The sequence below is a fragment of the Parasteatoda tepidariorum genome, chromosome 1 (genome assembly GCF_043381705.1).
Source record: "Parasteatoda tepidariorum isolate YZ-2023 chromosome 1, CAS_Ptep_4.0, whole genome shotgun sequence".
Classification (NCBI taxonomy): Eukaryota; Metazoa; Arthropoda; class Arachnida; order Araneae; family Theridiidae; genus Parasteatoda; species Parasteatoda tepidariorum.
In genome coordinates this window covers 22202897-22223068 of record NC_092204.1, presented here as the reverse complement: position 1 = coordinate 22223068, position 20172 = coordinate 22202897, and the positions used below count along the sequence as shown (strand labels likewise).

Genomic DNA, 20172 nt, shown 5'->3' with positions numbered 1-20172 from the left:
ATATATATATATATATATAAATCCTAGTATCAGAAGTTCCGATTATTACTTAAAAAGTTGTTTAAGGTGGTTCATTTTATTTATTTATGTATTTATTTATTTTTGTCTATTCTACATTAAAGTTTGGCAACGTGTGAGGATTTGGTGAATAATTGTTGTTTTTGTTGTCGCAGACCATTAAGGCAAGAGGGGCGATTGCTTTCCTTTTCCAGTGGTGCCATCTAGGGTCAAGAAATTGAATTCTGTCACACCTGTTTGTCACATCCGTTTATAGGGCGGACCCATTCATGCATCCAATCATTCAAAAGCAGATCGTAATTTTAACAAGAACCAGAGAATGGTGAATAATTAAGGAACATAATACGTTATTCAGTTTCTAAGAATATTAAAGAACTTCTTTTAAGACTACAGAAGTAAATTAGAACTAACATTCAAATTTATCACAACTTTCAATAAATCATATTTAAAGTTTTGTACAATTTATGTTCTGTTTAATTTTTTCCTAAATTGACTAACATAAAATAAAGTGTTAGTGATATTTTAACTAATTTTGACTATAGTGCTGACTTCACATTCTAAATCAACTCTCCTGAATCAATTCTATTTTAGAGATTCATTCATAAATCTGCATGTTCCTAAAGAAAGCAATTGTGACAAAGCAAAATTTATTATAAGCGAATTTAAGATTATATTTATAACCTAAAAGATATTTTGTATTATTTTTATTTCAAAAATCTTCGTTATATTTTGAATTTTCGAATAAAAACTTTTTCCTTTGGTTAGAAATACATGATCCCCAAAAAAAGCCTTTATTATTTTTATGAAAAGGGTGTATCATTTTTATTTCTATTCTTTAACAAGCTTTGGTAAATTAGAATGGATAGATACCGTTTGTGAGTGAAACAGATAAACCCTTATAAAGCTTGACCTGAGGCAGGAAGGAAAACTCTTCGAATAGGAACAAAAAAAAATATGTATAAGTATTCTGTACGTTTCCTGGAGAGATAGGTATAGTATTGGATGAAAGAGAGTAAATCATATATTTTTTCAGAACGTTTTCTACTTAAGTAGAAGAAAAAGGTTTTCTGTATTTCTTATATTGCAATATTTTTTAACTTATTTTTATGAACTAAACATATTAAATTAAATAATTTTTTCTTCTTTAAACATCAGAACAGAAAAATCAATATGATCGTAACATTAACATAACATCCATCATTGTTTATTTTTTACATTTGAAAATGTATATTGCATTTAATTAGGGTTTAGTGCTTAATTAGAGAAATCAAGAACCAACAAGTAGAACTGCATTAAGTGCAACTCTATGCCTTCCTGTAAATTGACTATTCTAAAACCGGTGTAGAATAAGAGATCCAATTCGGAGCTTGCGACTATTGATATTCAACTCCGTAGCCTTGTAATTTTGAACCCAATCCAGAAGACAAGGGAACTCCAAGATCAAGCATTAGGACAAACTAGTCTTTGTGGAGGATTTTTTGATGGAATTAACTCGTATGTACTTTACATGGAGTGGAAAACCACGAAAATGTTCCTCTGTTAGCCCGACGGCAAGGGGATACTAACCCATGATCCATCAACCACTGAGGGTATTTTCTATGAGTACTGTAGTAGGGACTAGAATTTGAATCAACCAGTTACAGCTGGGATCCGAACCTGGGTCATCTCATTAGGAGACGAACACTCTATCACCAGAGTCTCTGCGTCTCAAATTTCCAGTAGTTGCAAAATACCTGTATGATACAAATACTGTTTTGCATTCAATAAAAGTCTACAAAACAATAGTTAAGTAAACATAAATTCAATTTACGAAAATGCGTACAGTGCACATAACCTTTCATATACTGGGGAGAGTGTTGTATCTTACACCAAATCTTTTTTTTTTTTTTTACTCTTTGCTTTTCGAATGAAGGCAAATCATGGAAAAAAGCAAAATAATGTAGTACAGAATCCTATCGAAGTGAGTTGCATGTTCGCAACCCGTATCATCATTGTAAGTAGAGTGTGCAATCAATGATTTTTGGTCTTGGTTAGGATCGAACACGGGACCTTTGTGTCTATAGTCTGATATTATAACGATCACGAAAAAGAGAAGCGTTTTATTGTAGCTTCCGAAATAGGAAGTTTTATGAAATCCAACCAACAATTAAAGTAATTTAAATCTATTCGACAAAATGTTCAGTACTGTTTTTATTATGAAGTTTGTTTTGTCATTTGTTACGTTTTGTTAGTTTAGTATGAGTTCAAGAAAAGCAAATATATANATATATATGTTACGGCCAAAGCCCGAATTCGGCCACTTTGAGAAATGGCTAAGAACACTGTAAATTTGCTGGCCAATGTCCGATCTTTTCTTGATTTCGGGAATTGACCGGCCAGATCGCGAAGTGGCATGGGAGTCGAAGTCGGAAAAAAATCATTGGCACGTATTATTGGCTCTGTATAACCATAACTTCATTCTTTAAAAATTAGTAGCTGCTGTACCCGCAGCTAACTGCGGTGGGATGTGGCCATTTGAGACAAGGTAAAAAATTAAATTTTTTAAATTTAAATTTAAAAACTTGTCTACTTTTTTATATTTTTAAATTAGAAGGTTTGCATTTTTAAATTAAAAAAGAAAACAAAAGGGGCAATACTAGCAAATTAACTTTTTAATAAAACAAATATTAAAAAATTTGAAATTTATATATCTTGAATGAACACATCGCGTTTCGGCCGGAACATCGTGGCCACTTCGCGAAATGACCGGATGAAGTAGAATATTCACTGATCCCTTCAATTACATTGCACTTTAGCCGAGAGGTATGGACAAAATGCGAAATGGCCGGTCAATACTTTTTTGAACACTGAAGTTCCGAAAACTTTTCACTGTAGAAAATTTTAAACCTGTGCATTTCAATATTAATTTAAAATTGCAAACAGTTCTCATATTTTTCTTAATCACACTATTCTAAATTTCAGTTGTTGAGAGAAGTAACTGTTGTAATTTTTGTTTTAAAGTCTTTCCCACCAGAGGGCTAAAACCATGTGTTGTAAAACAATATGAAATAGTAGGTACTGAACGCCGGATGTAAAGCATCGCCTTCGATGAAGATAATTTTGTGAGAATGTTTTTGATAATTCGGTGAGAATTCACCCGATTAGACATATGATGCTCACTACGTGCTCTTGCGAGCCGAAACCTATCAGTTAAAACGTATTGGCGTTTTGCATAACATGGATTAGCCATATGATGCTCAATACGTGCGCTTGCGCGCCGAATCCTATCAATTAAAAATGAAAACTGTTGCCAACTTCGAGAAAAGAAATATCATCGGTTTTATTGATACATACGTACGTATTAGCGTTTTATATAATATAGATTCTTACAATTTTCTTCCATTTTTCGCTTTATAAATATATGGGAAAGTAATGTTTATTAAAGAAAAAGTAAAACATAATTATTAAAAGTTTATTTATTTGCTGGAAATGAAGCTGGCTGCATTAATTAACGGCCAGCTATACTTTTTCTAAAGTTAGTTACAATTATGGGTGTTAGACTTTTTTTCAGACAAAGGAACCATATAACCGTATACTAATATCCTTATCAACAGCCAACTCTCCAAATTTTACGGACATTTCTTAAAATGATATTTCAAATTATCAGAGAAAAGATTACGTATTGAATTTGTCTCTTTTTCGAAATGCTTTCAGTTATAGTCTTTGTAATTATAATAAGCGTTTCAAGGTTATATATAGTTCCATCTCTCCCTACTTTATTCATCTCCCTTACCATTGCATTTGCAAATCTCACGTTTTCTCTACGCCAGTACGTTTCACCAAGAAGTCGGAAAAAGAAAAAAGAAGTTGGCTCACTACAGCTTGAAAGCTTATACTGGTATTCTATGACATATACTTGCATCATGATGATATTTTATGATGTTAAATAAGAGCCTTATAACATCATAAAATAATAGCATAGTTATAAAATCACTTCATTTAAAATAGTATTCGGTTCTAGGACACCAACTCTTTTAAATTGAAGTAGGCATTGAAGATAGCCATCTTTGATTGTTTCCTGTTATAAGGGCTATTCTCGATAGCACAGTTTAGAATATAAACAATTTAGCCCTGTTTTGGGGGAGCAAATCAACATTTAAACCGCGATCAGAATGGTCTATAACATACGGAAGTAAGAAAACAAACTTTAATGATTAAAAGAAACTGCAATGAGCTATAGATGATGCTTAACTGCAGTGTGAATAAAAAATGTTGTTATTCCGTATATCATGTAGTCGCCAAGGGGATGAAGGTAGAAAATGTGACCTTGATAAGATAAGATTTTATTCACAAGGAGTATAATAGAGTCACAAATACCTCAAACTCATTTTTATTGTTAGCTTCTTAAAAATTACATCTTGAGAGCTATAATATATTGTGAAACCGGAGCTTTTCTGAGGTTGTCGTCGACTGTTTGCCAAATGCACTTTGATTCTTCCTCCACGCTAAAAACACTCAAAATGTCAAATAATACTTCTCTCAACTAAAACCGCAAAATTTTAATTCTTGGCAGAATAAAGGATAGTAGAGACTTTTAAATAAATCTAAAATAACATTTTTCACCGAAAAATCTTAATTGTTTTTTTCGAGAATTTTTTCAAGTTCTTCAATGGATACTGAAATGAATTTGAATAAATAACAGTTATTACTTACAAAAATCTGTCACTAATAAAAAAAAATTCATAAAAAGTTATTTGAAATACTTTTTTTAATATTTTGTAATGATTTTTTTGGAATTGACGAGAGTTTTTTTAACATCATTAAAAGAATTGAATTGCTTGAAATAAATATATATTTTACTGAAATGAAAGTATTATTCGCAATAAAATTTATCACTAGTTATTAAAAATGCAATTAATACTACTGGGAATTATTAAAAATTATTTGCTTGCAAAAATCCTTTCTCCAGTAATAAGAGAATGTCTAATTTATAATGTAATTGAAGAAAAGCGTGTTCAGGTACACGAGAGATTATAAATAACAAATTTGAAAATATTAGACTCATGTTTTGTTATATTCAAATTATTTAAATTTGCCGTTTATATTGTCAACTAAAATTAATATTTGAGTCGCAAAAATGAACAGAACACGCTTGCAAATCATTACTCATTTAATTTTATTCCAAAGAATATCAATTTAAAATAGATTACGAGCTAAAACGTAAAACTCTTCTAATAAACAATATATTCCCTAGAAAGATAAATTGAATATAATCACGAAAATATAACTTTCACCGAATACTTGATTAAAAACGAATCAAAAAATAAATTATTTTTTTATTAAAACGTGTTATCTGGAAATAGGATTTATATAGTCTTTAATAATGTCACGTTGAAAATTATTCGGAAATATATTCAATGTATTAAGATTTTGAAATGTATTAAAGGTTAGAGAAGAAACTGAACGGATATTTGCGTGCAAAAAATAATAAATTTCATTTTATGGGTTAAGTTCTATGCTTGCGTGAATTCAGAAATGAAATCTATTTTCCCTTTCGATAAAGTTTTTATTTTTTTAATAATACCTTATCTATTTTGCAGGCATTATTATTATTACTTTATTAAAAAAACTTTTTGATGTTTGTTGTCTGCAATGCAGTCGTAATATTCCCGTGTGAATGCAATTTAAGAAAGTTAATACAAAATTATTAAAACATGTTTGAGTGAAATTTTATGTTTTCTTAAATCAGTTTTTCTCGATATGGGAAAGTAATAGGTACAAAACATATTTTTCACGAAAATTTTAAGAACTTTTGTTAAAATCGAAGTTAAAATAATGCAAGTGGAAGTTTCTTTAAACTACAATTGAATGTTTTCATAAATTTCATAAATTTTCATAAATTTTCAGAACGTTAGCATATGACTCACATTAAATTTAAAATACATTTTTTATATTGTTTTTATACTCTGTAAAAAACCCAAAAAATATAAATAAGTAAGGAAATATGAACATTCTTAATCTCTAAATTTTATTAAAATGTGGAAGAAACTTTTTTTTAAAGTCAATGATAAAAATAAGAGCAATTGAGGTAATAAAATCGTTTAAAGCCGAAGAATTTATGATGTATTTATGGAAGTATTAAAATCATTTCAGAATAAAACTTAAAAGTAGATTTCAGTAAAAAAGGAATGCGCTTTACTCCTTCTAGATAAATAAATTTGTTTTTTGAAGATTTAAGCCCTTTTCGCAATTCTAAATCTAAATACCGATTGGTCGCAAAGAGCATTTTTACACTAAGATATATGGCTTTGCGATCCTAATACGGAATGTACATTACAGCGATGAAATGAGAAACTCTAGAAGGTTACAAAAACGTTCAATCTTAACTAAACTTTACTGAAATGGGGAACAAAATGTGTAACACAATTTAAGAAGGCTTAATTGTCTTTCAACATTCTAAGACAACCATGGTGATGCGGAGGAGAGAGTGTTCGCCACTAACAGAGCCGTGGTGCATAGAGGATGAGGTGAATAGGGTTCGAATCCCAGCGATGACTGGTCGACTCGAATTTCGCACTCAGCTTGCTCTGACCACAGTGCTGACGTAAAATATCCTCAATGGTAGACGGATCATGGGTAAGAGGTTTAACTGAGGGAGGTTTTCGCTGTTTACCTCTCCATGTAACGCAAATGAGGGTTAGTTCCTTCAAAAAGTCCTCCACGAAGACAAATTTCTTCCAATACTTGACCCAGGAGTTCCTTTGTCTTCTGGGTCTGGTTCAAATATACAAGGCTACGGAGTTGATCATTAGTAAATCCAATATTGGGTCGGCTGCTTAACGACGGTTATAAAATGTCTTAACGGAGTAGAGCGTAAATAATTGTGAATATTAATCCAATAGCTCTTTTTAAGAGTGCACAAGTTTTAGTTAGAAGAAAATAATAATAACAATTATTTTATTAAGACATTTTATGAAGTCAACCCCGTTAAAAATTTGTTAGCTGTTAATGCATGGAAAGACAGATGCAGGTTTTTGACCCTTTGTTAAAAGAATCGAATAAATAATTTTTTTGTTTTTTCTCCCTATGTAATCAATTTTGGTTTATTCGCACAGCTCTTTTATAGAGATCTACACCGTAAAAAAAGGATGCTCAATTATCCCAAAACTGTTTTCGCTTTTGAGAAACTGTTTTCTTTCATATGCTCCAAGCAAACATTTCGTCAAAGTGAGGAAAAAAAATTTTCTCATCTTCGAGGAAAAAAATTTCGTCAAAATTAAGGAAATATTTCGTTATTCTAATAACTTTTTCAAAAAAAAAAGAGAAAAAAACTCGTCGAGCCTGATGTATCTAACTTCTTTAATAATCACTATAACATGGACACCATAAAAATGGCACAACACAACAAGGACAAATAGATAAATTATGCCCATTCTCAAAGCTGGATACGAACTCAGGATCTTCATGGACCAAGGCGAACTTCTGAGAGTGTAACTACAAGATATTCATTTTATTCTTGTATTCATTTCTATTATACATTTATGTTTAGCTTACTTATTTTGAAGTTTCCTGAGGAATATCTCACATAAACAAATTCTATTAAGCTCTATGTTCGATCACTCAAGAAGAAACAATGCAACCGCAAATGCTGTAAGGGCAAATTTAAGGTCATGTAAAATAAAATTGCACATCTAGCACTAACCCACACGTAACACACTTGAAATTAATGATTGTTTAAGTCAACCAAAACAATATTTAGAAACAACTAATACAAAAAATAATTTTTTACTTGTTGTGAATAGACCTCAATAGGCTTATTCATATTTATAAAACAAAAATCATTTACCAACTCTAGAGGAATTTAAGAAGTTTTGCTGCTCTTTACATTATAGTGGATTTGCTTACATAAATATTTAGTGGTATTTAAATTTTGTGTTACATACGTTAGTTTGTTCCACTATGATTTTGTTCCCTAATATTTTACCTTCTTTCTCGAAGTATTTTCTTTTTACTTTTCCGTTATATTTTGCCCACAGAAGATTCTGTCTTTATTACGTTTACATGGTATTCATTTGCGCTATATTTCACCACAATTGATTATCTTAGGTTACATTTTGTTAAAGCTTGATTCTTTCTCACTACAATTATAATTTATTTTAGAACTGTCGTTGAAACGCCGAACCAATTGTGGGTTTTCGACTACTAATGTTCAACTCCGTAGCCTTGTAATTTTGAACCCTATCCAGAAGACAAGGGAACTCCTAGATCAAGTATTGGAGAGACATTTTGCATTCATGCAGGACTTTTTAACGGAACCAACCCTAATTTGTGCTACATGGAGCGGAAAACCACGAAAACCACCTCGTAGTTTTTGTGGTTTCAGAACGCTTTTCTGACGGCAAGAAAGCTCTTACCCATGATCCGTCTACCCCTGAAGATATTTTACGTCAGCACTGGGTTCGGTGCGAGCCGGGTGTGGAATTCGTATCGACCAGTCAATGTTGGAATGCGAACCCGGTTCACCTCTTTTGAAGGCGAACGCTCTATCCGCTGAGTCATTACCACTCGCCACATCTATATTGTGGAACACTATGCAAAAATTTTTCTCTCACTATATTGTTGCTGGGTGAGATTTTCACTTGTTATAGCGTCATCTTGTATATTCTTTTTTCGCAAGATTGTGACTTGCGATATTCAGCCCGCATGCCAAGCAAAAGCTTGGCTGGGTTTCTTTCAAAGTTTCGGCACGGGGAAAGTAATTGATTTCTAAACTAATAGTGTGACTGTTTTGTGTAATTTTTTGTGCCTTATTTACGTTGTTTAGCTTTGCACACAAATATCACAAATTTAACCATTACCTCATTTGGTAAACCTCACCATTATCACTCTTTTATATTTTTTGCAAATAGATTTTGTTTGACTGCAAAATGTTGTTGGAAAGGCTAATTTCATGTAAAAAAAGAGATGCTCTAACATAAAATACGTAACCAGGCGGGTTTAACATTAAATTTAAAATACTTTTTTTACATTGACGCCCGGTGGCTAAGCGGTAGCGCTTCCCGCTGTCTTGTCTGGTTCGATCCTCGGCTGACTCAGCCTTTCATCCCTTCAGTGGGTCGATAAATGAGTTCCAAGCATGCTTGGGAACTAAACACTGGGGGTTCCACGTTCGGCTGACCTCCTGGTCGGAACATCTGCTCCTGCAACCTGAAGGTGCCCAAGGTCAAGAAAAGTGAGATGGGCACAGTAGGCCTTGGCCCTCAAGGGCTGTCGCCCCGCTGAGTTTAGCTTAGTTTCATTTGGAAAACCTCACCATTATCTCTATTTTATATTTTTTGCAAATAGATTTTGTTTGACAGCAAAATGCTGTTGGAAAGGCTAATTTCATATAAAAAAGAGAAGTTCTTACATAAATTATGTAACCATGTGGATTTTTCCCGTAAAATTTTCAGATTTGGTGCTTGATTCATCTTTTTGTATTTTCTTATTAACCTCTTTCTGCGGAGATGCAAGAAGCATTTTTTCGCTAAGAATTTTTCAATATCAAGAGTAATAACGGTAAAATCATGTAATTTAAAGAAGAGAAAGAAAACAACTTGTATTTCATAATTATAAGGTAATAATTGAATTTTATAATTCGCAACTAAAATAATTAGTTCATGAAAAATATTCTTTAATATTTTATTTGAATGTTCATTATTGTTGCAGCTATTGATTGAAAACGCAAACTTTAAACTTTGCAACGAATGCTACAAAATCAGTTACTTTGAAACTTTGAATAAAAATTTCCCCTTTTGCTTATTTAAAATAAAAATGCACGCAAATGAATGTTACTTTGTGTTTCAATTCTATTATTTAAGACAATGAACAGTTTCTTATTTTTTTCTTCCAATTCATTGTGCATTCGATAAACTTTTAAATAAGGTCGTGATATATGGATTTTTAGAAACATCAATTTATAAAACTTCATTTTTGCACTACACTCTTTTACATAAACTTTAAATATTTGTGATGAAAAATACAACAAAGTCTGCTTCCGCCATTTTGATTTGTTTTGAAGAACCATCAAAAATATCTCCGAAGAGAAAAATTCGTTTTACGACGTCCATCAGAGAAGGTAAATTGTTCCATAAACCCTGCTTTTCTTACCAGACGTTCGAAAGGCTTGTCGACAAGGTTTGAAACATGGACCAAAAATGTGGTCATTATTCCTCCGCCGCGGAAAAGAAGTATAAAATGGAATATTTAATAGTTTACATCACGCGATGGTCAAAATCAATGATGAAGATTCACTTCAACCATTCTGATTTGAAAATGTCTGAAACATAAAATTCAAATGAGCAGATCATTTGTGAGTCAATTTGAGTAAGACAATCAGTTAGTCAATGATTCGTGAGTACGTTCTTTATTAACCCTTTGCGTCCATTTTAAGTTTAAACATTGTTTCAATAATATGACAAAATCAACGATCGCAAGCTGCCACAGGAGGACTAAATGCAAGAAATGGCGATTAAAAAATTTTTTACCAATCGTCTGCTTTAACGTCTGTCTTATTTCTATGTCTATCTAATTTTTATTTTTTTAATAATATGAGATTTTTATGAATATTTCATAATCCGAAAATTACTTTATTTCGCGTTGCTTCTGAACATTTTTCTTCATTATACAAATGAACTTTGCAATGTTTATCATGTTTTGGTAAATAATAAGATAAGTCAAATAAGATAATTCAAGTATGATATTATTATGAATAATTTATAATCCAAAAATTACTTTGTTTCACGTTTTTCTTAATATTTTTCTTCAGTATGCAAATGAACTTTGGTATGTTTATCATGTTTTGAAAAATAGTGCGATAATTCAAGTATAAGATTATTATGTATAATTTTGTAATCCAAAAACTATTTTATTTCACTTTGTTTCCTAATGTTTTTCTTCATTATATAAATACTTTGCAATTTTTATCATTTTTGATAAATAATAAGATAATTCAAATAATTAGATAATTCAAGTATAAGATTATTATGATTATTTTGTAATCCAAAAATTACTTTATTTCACTTTGTTTCTTAATGCCTTTCTTCATTATATAAATACTTTGCAATTTTCATCATTTCTGATAAATAATAAGATAATTAAAATAATAAGATAATTCAAGTATGAGATTATTATGAATATTTTATAATCCAAAAATTACTTTATTTCACGTTGTTTCTAAATGTTTTTTTTCCTTATATAAATGAACTTCGAAATGTTTATCATGTTTTGATAAATAATAAGATAATTCAAAATAATTACATTGTTAATATCAACAGTTTTTATAACATTTCAAACTGTTTAAATTTTTAAAAATTCGTAACATGCTTCAAAACGCGGCCACGTTTAAATAGCAACTGAAACAGTAGAAAAATTTCTAAATTTTGTCCTATAACTGCAATTTCGGTATTTGTTGGACGAAAATGATATAAAAGATAACTGAAAATATTATTAATTCTTTAAACATAATTTGTTAAACATTTTTTGAAAAAATCTATCGACCAAGTGAACAAGGTTGCTCAAGTGGTGTAGAACCAAGAACAGTTTCCGGCTTAGTTAAATACCTAGAATGGCTTTCACACTACTCGATGTAAAGCAGTTGCCATTATTGTAGGTATCCAGTAACACAAATGCATGCAATCACAGTAACATAAGATACACGTATGAGTCAGTAAAGTTATTATAACGAGACAATGAAGTAGGAACCATTAATTTATGATAGATAAATATTCGTTCTTCGCCTGATGTGTATAAAAAGGGGTAAAGAATCTATAAATCAGTACTGAGTAATACTACGAAATTTTGTTCTAATCCCTATCAAGTTCTTACAATTTTTTTTTAATTAATTTATTTTTTTAAAAAAATAGCCCCGTTTAAACATCCGGGGCAATTTCACTAAAAACTTAAATGCTGCTGGGTTACGTCATTACGTCATACGTACCAAATATAATAATATAGGTATAGTAAATTATATTGATAATTTTGCGTCTCGAAAGGGATATGCATCGGAGAAAACTGATAGTGGTAAATTTTGACTATTATGTGTTAACCGCGAGCAATAACATCATGCCAAGTGATGCTAAATGCAGTTAATGTCTATTCTGATGAGATGAGCTATAACGAACAAGTTTTTCTTAGTTTAATAATATTAAGTTATCGGAAGAGCACAAATTAATAATAAATAAATTATTAATTGATGAACTTAGTGAAAGAACCAGGTAAGTGAGATTTTCAGAGAGGATGTAATCAGAATACGATGAAAATTGGTATCCTAGCTATTTTATTACCTATTTATTAGAAAGAGGGACTAATAATTCTTTGCCTTATTATATTTACCACTGCCTAATTTGAAATAAAAACCATGCACGCATACTAAAAACTAATGTGGGTTAGTTTGCAAAGATTAAAATGAAAGTAAAAATAAGTTTGTCACATTAAACATACCCATATTGATGCGACCGATTTATTCTATTTTCTCTATTTAATCAAATTCTCTAAAAATATCACTTACCTAGTTCTTCCACTAAACTTTTCAACTGTGTTGGTATATATATCTCAGTTTTGAACACGATTTCGTGACGTTTCTCAAAACTGACATATTGATTATTTCTTTTCTTCACATCGTGCGAAAAGCGGGTATCCAGCTAGTCTACATGTACACAAATTATTGCAATGAAAAATTAGTTTGCAAATCAAACATAAACGTTGCAAAGAGAATATAAAGACTAATTCAAGCTAGTCAGAAAAAATCCTATCTCAAAACCGAAGTGAATAGAAATTAAACGTAATAAAATTATTTAACACTGAGAATAAAAATTTAAATTTTAAATATTTTTATTACATAATTAAAACTGCACATACATATATTTACAGCAAAATTTTGTTTTAGTAAATGTATACCACCAACTCTCGTCATCTTGTATTGAAATGTGAAAAATTTAGAGACGATATCTAAATTGCGCCAACGTTGGTGTTTTCCGAAGCAAAAATGTTTTACGTATGATGTGAAAGCGCGTGATCTTAGTGTGAATTTTTTCCATTATAGCAGTTTTAAATTCATTTAAACAATTTTAATTGTGTATCAAAGCTTAATTTGAAGTTAACTGGAAATAAAGTGTTTCTTCACGCAATTTTATTTATTGTTTAAACTTTAAATTCGGAGAAATAGTACACTATAATTTTTATAGAGCAGTTTCTCGCATCATGCTTTCGAATTTATATAATATTAGGTTTCAAAAAATTTCTCAAACGAACATGCTTAAAAAATAATCCTTGCAATTAAATATCAACAGGGGCAAAAATTTCAAATATTGTACTGTAGTTATTACCAAAGATATAAAATTTGTCAGATTTGTCAAAGATAATATTTGTCAAAATCTATGAGCAAATATTAGCCTCCTGTGCATTTTATAAATATGGTTTCAAAGTTCTATGAATGATACGATTTTTTGATATCGCACAAGTAAGAAATTGAACAACTAGTTAGAATTTTTAAAACGGATGTTTTAATTTCTAGTTAAGAGATGTAGCCATATGAAATATTTATGCGATGTAAAAATATCAGCTTGTGCATAAATAGAAGCTGATATTTAAAATATATATTCTCTTTTTCATTTGTCAGTTTTCGCTAAAATAAAATATTTCTCAAAAAACATTTCTATTTTGCGAAATTCAAAGCTCGCATTATAGTGAACATTTTAATAACGAACTAAATTATTGCACGTCTCAAAATCGAAACATCATTATTTTGTTCTAAAAGGTTAAAGAAAACCGTATTTTATTCTCTTATAATCCTATATTTATAGTGAATAAAATTCGATACACGGTTCGTTTAAGATTTTAAATATTTACATGAAGCTTCTGTAATACCACCTACTCTTTTCATGAATAAAGAGACATTATTTAAGCATTTATTCTGTCTTCACCGTTTTTCAGAAATGGCTAACAGTAATATACTTCTAGCTTCCTGTTAATAAATATTAAGCAGTGATTTTGTGCATAATAAAAAATAAAAGAATAAATAATAAAATATTAAATAATGAAAAATAAATAATAACAGAGCGTTTTGTAGGACGGTACTGAAGGCTCAGGATACAAAATATTTTTTTTATGAAAAATAAATGAAGGAAATTGTAAATTTTTTGATATTAAAAATTTGTTCAAAACGCAAGCATTTTTATAGGTTTATATAGAATAATAAGGGGAGGGACAGTTTTAATTTTATCTACTATCATATAATATTTTCTATAAGTATTAAAGCAGTTCATTTTCTTATATTTATTATTTTATTTTCCGTTTTTAAACGTATCTAGGTCTTCCTATGCTTAATTATTTCATTTTAAACTGATTACTTTTAAAAAAAATTGTCGCTTTTAACATTAAAAGTTAATTACGATTTCAATGCGTTGCTATGCCAACCGTGACTAAGAATCATTTTTAATATAGTAAGTGAATAACAGCTGATGAAAACTAGGTTTAAGAATGGAAGTGAATAAATAATTTGTTAAATCACTGAATCTACGATTGCTTAAAAGGTGAAGGGTTAAGTCAATATAATATTGAGAATTAATTCATAGGTGAATAAGTTCTTAAAAAAAATTTGCAAATCAATACTTCGGGACAGAGGCGTTGGTAATTTTTTTAAAAATTGATCTAAATATTTTTTCCGATTAAAGTGTTACATTGAAGTTAAAAACACAAAGGAAAACAGAACTTTAATAATCATTATTAATTAATATTCATATAACAAAATGAATATTATTTAATATAATCTTTCACATTTCATTAAAAATGTGATTATTATTGTCGTCAGTAATCTTTCATTTAATGTGGTATTAAATACTTCTGGTATTGCCGTTATAAGTACTGTAGTAATGAGAACCTATTACACTTAGGTGCATAATATAAGTACTGTGGTAATAGACTTTTTACCATCCTCCAAAAGGGATCAGTATCTTAATATCAACATTCATGGCAACTAATATACAACTTTTATATTTTATTACTTGCTATAAAGCATACATTCTGGGACGGTTTCATGATATTGGATTTACTATAGACTGAATTGGAACTTCTCACTAATATATAAATTCACTAGACATATATAGTATTACTTTTGTTATGATATCCAGAATTTACTCTAATTTTTTAAGGGTAATAGATTATTGTTAATTTTATTTTGTTAGTTAATGTTACGTTTCCACTAATTAAATTTGTAAAAATATGCTTTAAGAGCGTAAGTATCAATATAAGAAATACGGGGATTCATGTATTTGTCAAAATACGAATTTGATGACATCATCGTCGAATTTGAATTAGAACTTCATTTAAGTAAAAAAATATTTTTAGACATTGTAGTATTACTTAAAATTTAATATTCAGAATTTGGTCTAATTTTTTCTTCATGGCGGACTAGATTATTGAAAATTTTATTTCGTTAGTTAATGCTATATTTCCACTAATTAAATTTATAAAAATATGCTTTAAAAGAGTGAGCATCAATATAAGAAACATGAGGATTCATATATTTGTTAAGATACGAATTTGGTGACGTCATCGCAATACTTCGTCTAATTATTAATGCTTATAGTAAACTAAAGGTAACTAAATCATTAAAACATGCATAAAACTAATTTTTAGTTGATTAGTACTGCAAGCTAGCTATTTGGTTGCATTATTAATCAAATCCTATGGAAAACTCTTTTCCTTGACATGTAGCGCGAGAATCCGTTATCGGAGTAAATTTTAAACCCACCAGCCAATTAAGATCTCCGTGATTCCAAAAGAATTCCATGGTGGTAATTGGTTAACTTATGACTCACTTTCTTTCTTTATTTTTCATTAATTTAGATAAAAATACTATATTAAGCATTTTAATAATTTATGGTATTAATTATTAAATTAAATAATAATATAGCATGTTTGTAATGATAAAAGACGAAACACCTGTGCCTTTTTCTGCATTAAGGAAAAAAAAAAATTCAAGCATTGCTCTGAACGAAACAGTAAGTAATCATTAAAACGTTTTTGATAAGTTTTAAACCATTGAACCATTTATTGATAAGTTTTTTAATATGAATGGAGAAAAGTTCTATTTCTTTATGATTTTAAATTTTTAGTGCAAATATAATTCCGATAATGTAACAAATATTTTTAGTAACTATTAGACTGTCTTCATAATTAAAAATTACCAAAATATATTTTTGCTCGCAATTAGAGAGCCATAAAAAATATATAAACGGGACATCTGTATCCTGTCTGAGTCAAATGGTTAAGAACTGAGGAGTTTGTGCACATAGACGCATACATATAAACATTCTGCTTCATTTATATAGATGTTAAATATTATGTAAAAAATTTTTACATATTATACAAGATTTTAGATTCAATAAAAATTGGTCTAAACAATTTGTTAATAATAGCTATCTAAGTCAGTCGTGCATGCAAAATGAATAATTACGTTATTATTGTTAAGTTAAATTATGTAAGTTAAGTACCAATCTCGACTGAATGATTGCCAACCAAGCTCTGTAGGGGTCGGGGAACTGGCCTTGTATCAGAAAGGTTCTGGGTTCCAATTCCGGAAGAGGCATGGACGTTCTTTCATTCTCTGTAGTATCTATCCTTATTGTGGGAGCAACGTTGGCCCACCTAATATGGTGCCCCTGAAAGAGTGCCCAACAAATATGACCTTATATACGATTGAATTGACGAATGTCAACCCAGGTGGGCATTGAAAAAGAATACCAATCCATAATATCAACTTAATAATTTAAAGACCAACTTTTAACTTATATTTTTGCTGTATCATTGAGCTTTAGAGAGCTTTAGGTTTACGTTACATAAACGTTAACGTTTACCTTATTTTCCACTCCTTAGCGGTACTGCACATGCTCAGAATTAGCGTATTGTATCTCATGAATAGCAGAGGTGCCTTAATTTAACGTAAGTATTTTAAAAATGGAGACCAAATATTCCGACGTTAGTACATAACTGACAAAATATTTCTTCTCTGAAAGGAATTAGCTTCGAATCCTTATGAAGATCAGAAGGATAAAAATTAGTCAATGCTACTGAAAAGAAATCTTCAATGTGGGAATATATATAGAGCTGCAGCAGAAGCATTTTAGGAGAAGAGCAAGTGGAATTTTAGAAAGTAATTTCCTAACTCTTTATTACTTCTCAATTTTATTGAAAAAGTAAATATAAATCTTAAATGAAGCTTTTTCTATTGGCAACATGCATGTATACTAATGTACCCATATTTTAAAAAGCATGATGTTAATAAAATCTACTTAAAATGAAGAAAAAAATGAAATAAGTAAAAATAAAGAAGAAGAAAAACTTTCAGAAAATCAAACAAGTGGCACACACCCACCAAAATTTGCAGATTTTGAAAGAAAAAAAAAGCGCTAACGTTAAGAATTTGCAAAACTTAATTCAAAAGCTTTTTTTAAAGGCAAACGTTAATGTTTTACTTTTATTTCAGCACATGCGTAGTAAAGCTTAATTAGCGTTTACATTAGTGTTAGCGGGGAACTGTAACGTAACGCAAAAGCTCTCTATTATCAACACCCATTACTATTACAAACTTAATCATTATATAACATATTATATTTTATAAAAACTGCATGAAGCACTTCCTCTATTTACCCCTCTTGAATACCATTGTACTTCGCAAATTCCAACAAATATATCATATTTTAAGAAAAATAGTTGAAAATAAAATTTAATGGAAATTAAGAAAATGTTATATAAATGAAAATTTAAAAAAAAAAGCTTTCTGAAAATCGAACAAGCGGCACACAGCGCAATCAAATTAACACCCATTAAAATTTGTGGGTTTTGATAAATATAACGTTAACGTTAAAGTTTTGCCAAACATAATGCAAAAGCTGTATTTATGGGCAAACATTATTTTTTCACGTTAATTTCCACTCAGGCGTTGTAAAGCGTAATTAGCATTTACGTTGTCGTTAGCGAAAAACCGTAATGTAACGCAAAGGCTCTCTATTATCTATTATATTTTTACACATTATATTAGATAGTATCTTTTATAAAAATTGCTCTAAGCATTTTTTTTCTCTGATGGAAACTGTTACAAGTCAGTCGCTTTTGAAGTTTAAAATGAGTAAGAAAGCCGATCACTTCAAAGAAATACAAACCTCTAAAAAACTTTTTTCTTCTTTTCGGTCCGAAAATTTAATTCCATTTGTAGGAAGCATTTTTGGATTCCGCAGTTTCTGTAGAGAGTGATAAAAGGAAAAAGCCAAAGAAGAGGAAGAAACGAAACAAAGCCACCGAAATGAGGTATTCCACCATTTCTTCCCAGAAATTTAATCTTCACTCTAACTATAAAAGAACTGGAATTTCCCCTGGAAAGAAAAGAAAAAAAATTATGGGAAGTGATTTTAAAAAGGATTTTCTAAAGTTAAACAGGCCTTTCGTTCCATTGGGAATGGAGAATGCCTTTCTTCACAGGCCTGTGCTAAAGGTATATGCCCTCTGTTCTTTTCCCCAAGAAGATATTATCTGTTGTGCAAAAAACAGAAAGATTAGATAGAATGAAAGAAATTTTAACTCTAATATTTAGCTTTGTTTTAAAGCAATTCAGGCAGAAAAGAAAGTAAAATTAAAATATTTTAATTCCCTTTGAGATTTTTAAATGGATAAGAGCATAGTTAAAGAATGGATTTAAAAATATAATTTTTTTGGAAGCATAGGAAATCAATTTTTAGTCTTTGAAATTGCTTTTTAATGAGAAAAAAGTTTCAATTATCAGTAAACTATGGAAATTTTATTCCTAAATTTGTAGAAAGCATTGCATGGTTTACCAATTTTAACGCACAGTTTTAATGTCCATTATCTTTTTTAAGTTCTATTTTTTTTCTTTTAAATATTCCTACATTTTAGTATACTCTGTTTAAATCTGAGAAAAATTGCATCGATATGTTTCTGTTACAATGAAAGTGGCACAGTGCTCTGTTAAAACAGAGCACCTCAATAACTTTTGATCTAGGAATCAGCTTCTTACGTACTAAAGAAATAGATTACGATCAGTGACTGGAATAAATTTTCTGGTACACAAATGCTAACGTGGCCTTAAAAATGAAACAGGTACACCTCGAACTTTTCCTAGTAAATTAAATGACCACTAACCGGAATTTAAGATTTTGTTCGTAAAAAATTTATCAGTTTATGCTAGGTTTGAGACCCAGGGGATTTATTTTTTGAATCAAAGCTAACCATGAAATCAGTTGAAATAGTATAGTGCTGACATCTGTCGAGGAATGAGAGAAATGTATGTCCCTTGACCGTGGTCACCAATGTAAAGAGAGTGCAAGAACAATGTTTATTGGCATCGGTTGGGTTCAAATCCGGATCTTTATGCCCGTAGCATCATGTCAGTGAAAAGGGTGTACATCCCAGATGTGACTAGGAATTTTCATATATTAAATATTAATTAAATTTATATATTAAGTATAAATTAACGGTTAACTCTATTAATTTTACTGAAATTCATTACAATTATAGGCACTGTGCTTTTTTTTCAATAAAGGGAGCTGGCTATGCAGATTAACTGTTAATATTACTGATTTTGCTTTTTTTAGTTTCAAATACGATTGTTGTTTTTTGCCAAGGAGCTGGTAGCATAAATTAGCTGCTAAATCTCTTCGAAATTTTTACGTTTGTTCAATTTTTATGCTTCGATGAGCTAATTAAAAATATGCATATAAATGTGTGCAGACGTATTATAAGTTACAAAATATGCATCAAAATTGCATTCTTTCAATAAACACGACTTTTTCTCAGATGATATATAATTTCTTCCCTCACAATTTGAGGGATTGCAACAATCTAAAATTCATGTCCCCAGTAGTATAGTCGGGAAAGAGGTTGTATGTATTAGCTTCCTAATTGATATTTGCACTTATTGCGCTTCTTGACATATTTCAGACAGTCAGTTCAGAAAGTTTAAATTAATCCAAACAAAAAAATATTTGAACATATTTATTAAATTGCTTATACAAAGATAGTTCAACATGAATACGAATGCAATGTTTAATTATTAGTTTATTAAAAGGAATAAAAAATTTTTTATATACAAGTGTATATATATATATATATATATATATACAC

General features: G+C 29.9%; 1 protein-coding gene across 1 annotated transcript in view; it reads left to right on the top strand.

Annotated features, from left to right (window-relative positions):
* LOC107449454 (cell adhesion molecule Dscam1-like) overlaps positions 1 to 20172 on the top strand; it is a 165235-nt gene that overhangs the window by 27673 nt on the left and 117390 nt on the right. The gene's annotated exons all lie outside the window — the stretch shown is intronic.